Below are 9373 nucleotides of genomic sequence, written 5' to 3'. Positions count from 1 at the left end.
CCTTGAATTATGGACCGGTAGGCAGCGGTTCCGGTAGGAGACACAAAGGAGACTCTTTGTGTCTCCTACCGGAACCGCTGCCGGTCATCAAATTATTGGTTTAGGAATCAGACAAAAACAAAAGCATATCCATGAATTCAAGTCTCCATGGGGTGACTAATCCATAGGAAAAAGTGTTTTAAACTATCCCTTTAAGACAGGGGTCATCAACGTTTTCAGGCCAAGGACCCCCTAGCTGAGAGAGAGATGAAGCAGGGACCCCTATATTGTATAAAATTGTGTTTGAGATAAACTTTTGCTGCTCTTTTTTCCCTCTACACCTATAACTCTTTGCTAAAAAATAGCCGATCTACAAGCTCACTACGCCTTGCAGCGCGAGGCGTTGTGAGCTTGTAGATCTGCTATTTTTGGCTTAAGTTCTCCTCAGCAAAGGGATGCTAGGGTTCAAGTGGTTAATGTAAAAAAGATTTGGTGGACCCCCTGTAGTAACTCTGGGTCCCGGACCCCCTGTTGAAGGCCCCTGCTTTAAGAACATTTTGCAAATTCTTCATTTGTTTTACATTTTGGGAGCAAAGAGGTGCCATCTATTCCTGTATCAAACACAATGTTCAAGTAAAGTCTACAATGCTTATCATTTCATCAAGTTCCAGAAACAACTAAAGACGGTGGCTCTCAAAAGTTTCATATCAAATTCTCATACCCCAAATAAATATGCATTTGGCCAAGGATTGGGCCTCTTCCTTACTTCCTTCACATGTGTTACCAATGATACTAATGAAGGCACTGTTCTATTTAGTGTAGCACAGTGGTTCTCAAAGGACACCCATAACTCTGAGTGTACAAATGGAACCAAATGGTTGGATGGCGTTTCCATCTGTACACTCAAAGAGTTGCACACCCGTAAGGGTCCGTTTGGAACAGAGCCTTCATTAGCATCATTGGTAACACCTGTGAAGGGAAGTGAGGAAGAGGCCCAACTTATTTCCAATATGGCCGCTGATTCCAAAACTCCAGTTTGTGCCTCCTACCTCCAGCAAGGTGTTGTGTTACGGTGAAATTGGTGACCTTCAGAAAACATGCGACCATCTCGTGGACTTCACAAAAACATCACCATGTCCAAATGTAAATGACAACCGTTTGTTTGTTTATGAAAAGAGCAACTCCGTTCATAAACTAACAGCGATTGACTTTGGATGTTTGACATGTGAAGTCCACAAGATGGACACATCTTTTGTCAGGTCACCAATTTCTCCATAAGGGCGCGCTCCCACCGCACTTTTATTTTACCTCTGGGGCAGAATCTGCAAATGCTTTGTCAATGCAAATGCGTGGATTCCTGGTCTTGCGGATTTTTTCCAAGAATCCACGCATTTGCATTGACAAAGCACTGGCAGATTCTGCCCCAGAGGTAAAATAAAAGTGCGGTGAGAGCGCGCCCTAACACTGGTGGAGGCAGAATGTTGAGGGTTGGGATTCGGCTTGAAAATAAAACCACAGGCGTCTTGGTTAAGCTCTGAGCCGCTAGACCAGTGGCTCTCAAAGTGTGGTCTGATACCAGTCATCAGTTACCATGAGTATAAACCCTAGGGTTTATACTAGACCTGTCACAATTATTACATAATAGCCTAATTGCAATTATTTGAATTTGCAATTATATTTTGCATAATCGTCATAGTCATTACCATGTTAAAAATGTTCAAATATTTTCAAACATTTTGTGGAAATAGCAGAACTACCAGGTCAAAACGTGTTGCGATGCGACACGTTTGGAGCTTCTAGATTGGCTAATCCCACTATGAATGTATTTTTTTGTAATTAAATAATGTATATTATTTGTCATATCTGCCTTGTGCAACTTTTATTTACGAAGCCCTAAAAAACAAAAATAAATTACATTTGTATTCATAATGTTCCAATGCTCAACGACTAACACAGTTAAATCTTTGATCGCAATCATTTATGTGATAATGAATCGTCAACTTCCATTTTGTAATGGTGACACAGCCCTGGTTTATAATGGCCAGCAGTGGTGGAAAAAAATACTGATTTGTTTTTACTTAAGTAAAAGTATCACTACTGCCATGTAGAAATACTCTGTTACAAGTAAAAGTCCGGAATTTTCAAATGGCCGAAATGTATATAGGGCTGAAGTGGTTAATACGTTTTTTTGTAATTATAATCAAAATCTACAAAGTAACTAGTAACTAAAGTTTTCAAATAAATGTAGTGAAGTATTTTTTCATGTTACCTGTCTGTTTTGTGTTTATGTCTGTTTGTTTTTGTTTAAAAAAAAGGAAGCTATCCATGTATGAACAGAAATGTATAAACATAACCTGTGCTTCACAATAAAAAAGATTTGAAATAAATGTAGTGAAGTAAAAAGTACAATATTTGATCCGAGATGTAGTGGAGTAAAAGTTAAAGTATTGAAATTTGGAAAAACTCAAGTAAAGTACAAATCCCTTGAAATTGTACTTTATACAGTACTCAAGTAAATGCACCTAATTACTTTCCTCCACTGCTGGCCAGGTGTGATCCAGGTACGTACCGTGTGGGGTCTCCCGCCGCTCGGTTGAAGATAGCTGGTATTAATAGAGCCGCGTAGGTTGTATGGCACCATGTCCCGAGCACCGTACGCCTTGTATCTCCAACGGAGAACGTTCGTTGGCACCGTTATACGTTTCAGCTCTCAGGGCTCGTTGCTGTGTCGAAGTTCCATCTTCCTGCCCCTTGTCCTGAGTTACAGACACTCTATTACCAGCTATCTCCTGATGACTCCATCCATCCAGGACCTTCACTGAAGAACTCATACAGCGAGTCAAACGCTGAGTCATAGCTAGAAGCCATGACTCAGCGTTTTTAACTCACTGTATGAAGTAGATTTAGTCCACTCTGCAGAAGGTCACCACATGATTAACCTGCAAGACACAGATATACACCAATATTACATTTAATTTATTGTAGAATATAATATTAAGATTGTAAAAAAAAAAGAAGAACCAAACAAAAGACATTATATACTCCTTTAAGGTAGGGTAAGTTATATTTTTGGTATTTTTAGTTTTTTTGTTGTTAAAAGGTTAATTATATTCTGATAGTAATCATTGCTACAGAGCGTTTTGTTTGGTCACAGGGGTCTCTCCACGTCTTTAATAAACAGAATATAGTACATGTTCAGGTAGGTGACAACATTTAAGCCAATCAGGAGAGGGCACTGAAAATGCATGTTCTGTTTAATAAAGAGCTGGAGATACATGAAGACTCCTTTTACTGAACAAACACTCTATAGCAATGAGTACTATCACAATATAGAGCTATTTAACACTTATTTTAACCAAAGTAAATCACTTACCCTACCTTTAAGTTTTTTAGGCTAGTGTTCGAAACTGTCCGGCAGAAATCTCTCGTCCTACTTGATCTATACCACAGCGGTGCATAAAGCATCAACAGTAGAAGATCTACAAGCTTGAAACGTGGCGCAAAGCGACACGTTTTGAGCTTGTAGATCTGCTACTTTTGCCATTTTTGAATCCTGAAAAGGTTTTCGACATAATGAGGTTGGAGACAATATTATAGTTTCATCTTAGCCTTGGATCAAGACTCATCATTGTTATCGGTTTTGATATCGATATTTATTTTAGATTAATTTAAAGAGTAAATAGAGTTTTTAATCTCCCGTTACAATGTAGCACTGTTATCTCTCCTAATAGGCTTTTACATTTGTTTTGTTCTAGATATTTTATGAAAAGTATGAAATGTGAAAGGTGCAGTACAAATAAGGTTTTATTATGATCTAGCCTCTCAGCACCCCACCTTCTCTGTAAAATACACTTTTTGGCCAGAAAAGAAAATAATTCACCGGAAGAAAATAATGTTTTTGGTTGCTCCACTGCGCCCTCTACAGATCTGGTCAATGGATTTTTTTCTATTGACCAGATTTTGCCTTCAGGTGAAATATTTTCTTTTCTGGTCAAAAAGTGTATTTTACAGAGAAGGTGGGGTGCCGAGAGGCTTCCCACCTCCGAGAATAGACTTTCAACAACACAAAACAGTGTTTGTTTTGGTGAGTAGTGAAGTGGTTTTGTTTATAGTTTACTACAGTTGGAGCCCTTGCAGGGAAGTGGAATTCCTCGTCTATAAGCAGAGCCGAGCGCCTGGCAGAGCGTTAGAGAGAACTCACTAACGCTCTGGACCAGGGCTAATTATGATCCTATCTATTACATTCTTGAACACTCCAAAAAATAGTGTGTGTAGTTAGTTCCATGTTAAAGTCTCTCAAACATCTTGACAAATGTATATTACTCTATATACAAAGTGTTTATCCCAAAGCTACAGATGTTGATGATGATGTACCATACGGACCCTTTGTGTTCAGTAATATTCCGTATTATTCAATGAATAAATGTTGCAATCTGGTCTGTCAGAATATCACTGTATATATTAGCCCCATTTAGAACCTCTCCCTCCGCTATGTAGCTCCGAGGTGAGGTCCTACGTGGCCCTGTGCCGTTTGAGCAGGACATTTTCGAATATTTTCCACTTTACATGTTTCTTACCCCTTTCTGCACATCTTATCCAAAAAGTAAAGGTTTTCTGAAATGCTCTCGGATGTTTTAACTTCTAGCGCACAATAAAATCTATCCAACGAGTTGAAAAAAGTGTTTAAATAGCTTCTCTCCTCGGCCGGTTCCATAATATTATGCATTAGGAAGGTGCAATTCAACATTTCACCAGTAGGGGAATCAGCAATGTAGCCTCTGCGGGCGCAACTTCCGGGTATGTCTTAAAAACATTTAGGAGAGAAGCTATTTAAACACTTTTTTCAACTCGTTGGATAGATTTTATTGTGCGCTAGAAATTAAAACACCTGAGAGCATTTTAGAAAACCTTTACTGGATACGATGTGCAGAAAGGGGTAAAAAACAAACAAACATGTAAAGTGGCCAATATTCGAAAATGTCCCGCTCAAACGGCACCCACAAACGTGAAACCTCATCTCGGAGCTGTACAGCGGAGGGAGAGGTTCCGATTGGAGCTATGTATGTACATATCATTCAATGGGTGTAAGTGGCGCTGATGCAGCAGGTAAACGCCGGTATTACACCCCATGTAATCCAGGAAATACAATGACGTTCATCCACAGACGGGATTAAACACTTCTTTATTAAACTATACTGAACATCAAGAGAGCACCAACACCCCGTATGTACGGATAACATCTATGGCTTTAAGATAATCACTTTATATTTACAATGTATACAGACATGTAGACGCACGAGCCTTAAAACACAGAAAACCACACTATTTGGGAAAGTGGCGTTGTTGCAGTGACCGCAGGTATTACACTCCAAGTGAATGTGGAAATAGAACAGCGTTCAGACACATACACGCGTCTTTATTCAACGTTAAGTAATATTACGGAACAAACCTGACCCGTATGGACGGGTAACATCCGTGGCTTTGGGTTTAAACGCTTTATGTGTTGGATTGGGTTCTTTTATGGGGATTTACGAGCCGTTTAAAACTACCAATTACAAGACTCGATCACCATAAATAAAATCCCTGACCAAAATTGACCCAAGATCCTAAATAGATTATAAATCTACATGAATGTTATGTATGGCAGGGTTAGATGATCAACAAACCCCCACACAGTGAGTGTGGTTTAAGGCAGGTCATTTGGAACAAATGTTTGTTTGATGCAATAGCCTTGGATCAAGACTATTATAGAAGTATTTTATCACTTTTGACTTATTTGCATATCTATGAGGTAAAAGTCAGACTCGATAAAATGACTAGTTTGATGTATTTTTCTCCCTCGGTTGCAAAACACAATATTTCATATTTATGTCCATTTTGGTGTCATAATACTTCAGTCCTAGAACACCTCGAATGCTTAAATAATAATGGTGTTAAATATCGGTGGATAAAAACGTGTCATGTTGATATAAATCAAACATCAGTTTTACCTTCTCTACAGAGCAGCGTGTCAAACAAACTGTTGGAGGAACCAGTCGTGATGCGGCTGCATCCGGTCTAGGAGCCCCGCTTACTGGATCCGGTGTGTTACGTACGTGGACGTATCATTTCCGTTTCCGTTTTCCAACCGGATCTTTACCCTGCAGAGTGAATTGATCCCCAGACTGCTTTCAAGTGATCAGCACTAAATCATCTACTGCTGTGGAGGATGCAGTGGTGTAAAGTAACTAAGTACATTTACTCAAGTACTGTACGTACTTAAGTACAATTTTGAGGTGTTTGTGCTTTACTTGAGTATTTCCACTTTCCAAAACTTTTACTTCTACTCCACTACATCTCAGAGGCAAATATTGTACTTTTACTCCACTACAATTATTTGAAAACATTAGTTAGTAGTTACTTTGTAAATGTTTATGATGTATTACAAAACATACATTAGCCATTTCAGCCCTATGAAAATAGCCGATCTACAAGCTCCAAACGAGTAGCAAAGCGTTGCGTTGTTGTGAGCTTGTAGATTGGCTATTTTCAAAGCATTTTCATACATTTTGGAAACTTGTGAAATGGGACATACTGCAAAATGAGTACTTAATTACTTTCAGTACTTAAGTATATTTTAATACGAATACTTTTGTACTGGTAAATGTTGAATTCCGCACAGAGTATTTCTACATTGCAGTATTGATTCTTAATAAGTAAAAAATGTGAGTACTTTTTCCACCATTGCTGGTATGGATTCAAAAAGCCACAAATGCGCACACATGCACCCACGCACGTACTGTGAGCTTGTAGATCTGCTATTTTCAAAAGATTTTTCATACCTTTTATACATTTGAAAACTTGTGAAATGGGACATTCTGCATAATGAGTACTTTCTACTTTTGGTACTTTAAGTACATTTTGATACCAATACGTTTACTCAAGTACATTTTTAATTCCGGACTTTTACTTGCAACAGAGTATTTCTACATTTCTACAATTCATTGCAGTATTGATACTTTTACTTAAGTAAAAAATGTGAGTACTTTTTCCACCACTGTCAACTGCAGCGCTCCAAGAATCAATATAGGTGACATTGTTCAAAAATGGCCATAATAGCACATGTACTGCATGTAATCAGAATCAACTTTACTGTCACATCACAGGTTTACAGGTGTAAAGTGGGTGAAATTCGTTTTTGTTATTTCTGTTAAAAAAAGAATGATAAGAAGAAGAAGGGGGGCAAGGGGGAAGAGAGATCAATCAAAGAAACAAACAAATTATATATCTGTACAGCATTTTTTGTGATTTATGAACATTGTTTTGAAGTACTATATAAGATACTGTAGGGCTTAAATAAATGGTTAAATATATCTAAAAAACAGAGAGACATATGTGTGCTCAGTGGCGTTGATCTATAAAAACGACAACAAAGAAGTATGGAGAGGTTTACTTTCCACCCGACAGTGACTATATAAGGTTGTGTGTGTGGAAAATGTTATATTAAACAAGTATTCAAAGGAATGCAATGCACCACTAAGTGGAAAGTACCACTACACTGTTTCCTGTGGCAATATGTGATAGACGGTATTCATCTACAAGAAGAAGGAAAAAACACACAGGATGTGGTGTGCACTCTGAGTCAAAACGAAGGAGGAGTGGGGGGACTATAGGGCAGCACTTCTCTACTTGGGGTCCAAAGATCACCGGGGCGTGTGTCTGCAATGAGGTAGTCTAGCATTTTAAACATGCTGCACACATTGCTGTCAATGTGATATCAATCCAACTTGTCACACAGTATCTGTTATCTTGTCATTTTAACCTCCCACACGTAACATCATTGTGATATGCAGTAATAACATGACTTGTTAAATGTAGTATGTGTGTGTGTGTGTGTGTGTGTGTGTGTGTGTGTGTGTGTGTGTGTGTGTGTGTGTGTGTGTGTGTGTGCGTGCGTGCGTGCGTGCGTGCGTGCGTGCGTGCGTGCGTGTGTGTGTGGGAGGGGGGTGGAGGGTCTCAACTTTGCTCTGTAAACAGAAGAAAACACTTTGCAACTAGACAGGTGTGCTCTGCAGACCATACTGTATATCTCCACTAGGCCTGGTGGCCTAGAGGTGTGGGTTGCATATGTCAGGACTGTACTGAGGAAGCTGCGAGGGATAACGTTTGCACATTCGGTTCAACTTTTCACGATTGTGGTTTCCCCTATGGTCATAAATGCTTTTTTTTTGTATCATCACATGATTCCACAGATGTGTAGTGACTTGTGTGAGTTTTGGACAAAAGCTGTAGGAGCAGCAGCAAAAAAAGTGTGTTTTGAAGGAAATGCTAAATGGCAGAAATGGAGTGGGGAGTTGCGTCATGATCCAAGGAAGCCGGGGAAATGTTTGTTTTACCTATGGTTCAAAATCTAAATCGGGCTGGTATAGCACCACCATGAGGTTATTTTGAAAAAGTCTGGGTGGAGGTACTTCCTTGGCCTGCTGGCTGCATGCATGAAAGGTTTGGTGCTGATCTGTCCAGCGCTCTCTGAGTTCAGCCGTGCACATCCGGACAGAAACGGGCAAAAATCTCTTAACTGACCTACAAGCTTGTAGGTCGGCTATTTTCAGCATGCGACGCGTCGTGTGACAGAGCATAAATGTGGCTTTAAAGAACATTTCGTTCACTATTACATCAATCATGAGACATTTTGTTGGCTGTGTAACGCCACGGTACACAACCATATCAGCCGAGATGTACTGTATAGCTGTTGATGTCTCTGCAACACCCCATATACTAAAGGCTTCGTTTCCAGCCGCTTGGCCGCACGCGCGTGTATAATGCATGTGCCTGTCGTGTGAGCACACTTTATATGATTGTGATGAGAGTCACAGGGAGATGGGGACCTCCAGAGGTCAGAGGGGTCCACCCTCTGAACCCCCCCCCCCCCTTCCCACCGGCACTGTGGGAACATCTGCCTCCCCTGCACTGACAGCACAGTGTTCTTTATATAGCAGTGTACCAGCGTGGCTGCTGGGGCATGCACGCACAGTGCTGTCTGTGCAGCTACAGACCATGGGAATGGATGGGAGGCTTCGAGTGTAGGTTAACAAAACAAGGAGATCGAGTGATACTCTGACAGTCCTGATGTAGAGGCAGAGAGAGGCTTCCCCTTTTCCCTTAGGTGGTTTAGTTTGATTTTCAACCTTTGTAATTTCAAGGAACCCCCAGTTTGATATGCATTAGGTCATGGAACCCTGCTTGATTATGCTTTCTTATCTCTTGGACCCCACTCTAAAATCCTCTGTGTTCATTTAAGTCTGAGAGTGTACAAATGGAACCAAATGGACCCATTAAGGTTCCATTTGTACACTTCCAGCGTTACAGGCCAGTTCTATTTGTAAACTCTCAGAGTTAGAGACCCATAAGGGTC

The sequence above is a fragment of the Gymnoscopelus microlampas genome (assembly GCF_963454915.1).
Source record: "Gymnoscopelus microlampas genome assembly, chromosome: 23".
Classification (NCBI taxonomy): Eukaryota; Metazoa; Chordata; class Actinopteri; order Myctophiformes; family Myctophidae; genus Gymnoscopelus; species Gymnoscopelus microlampas.
This window is presented reverse-complemented; position numbering follows the sequence as displayed.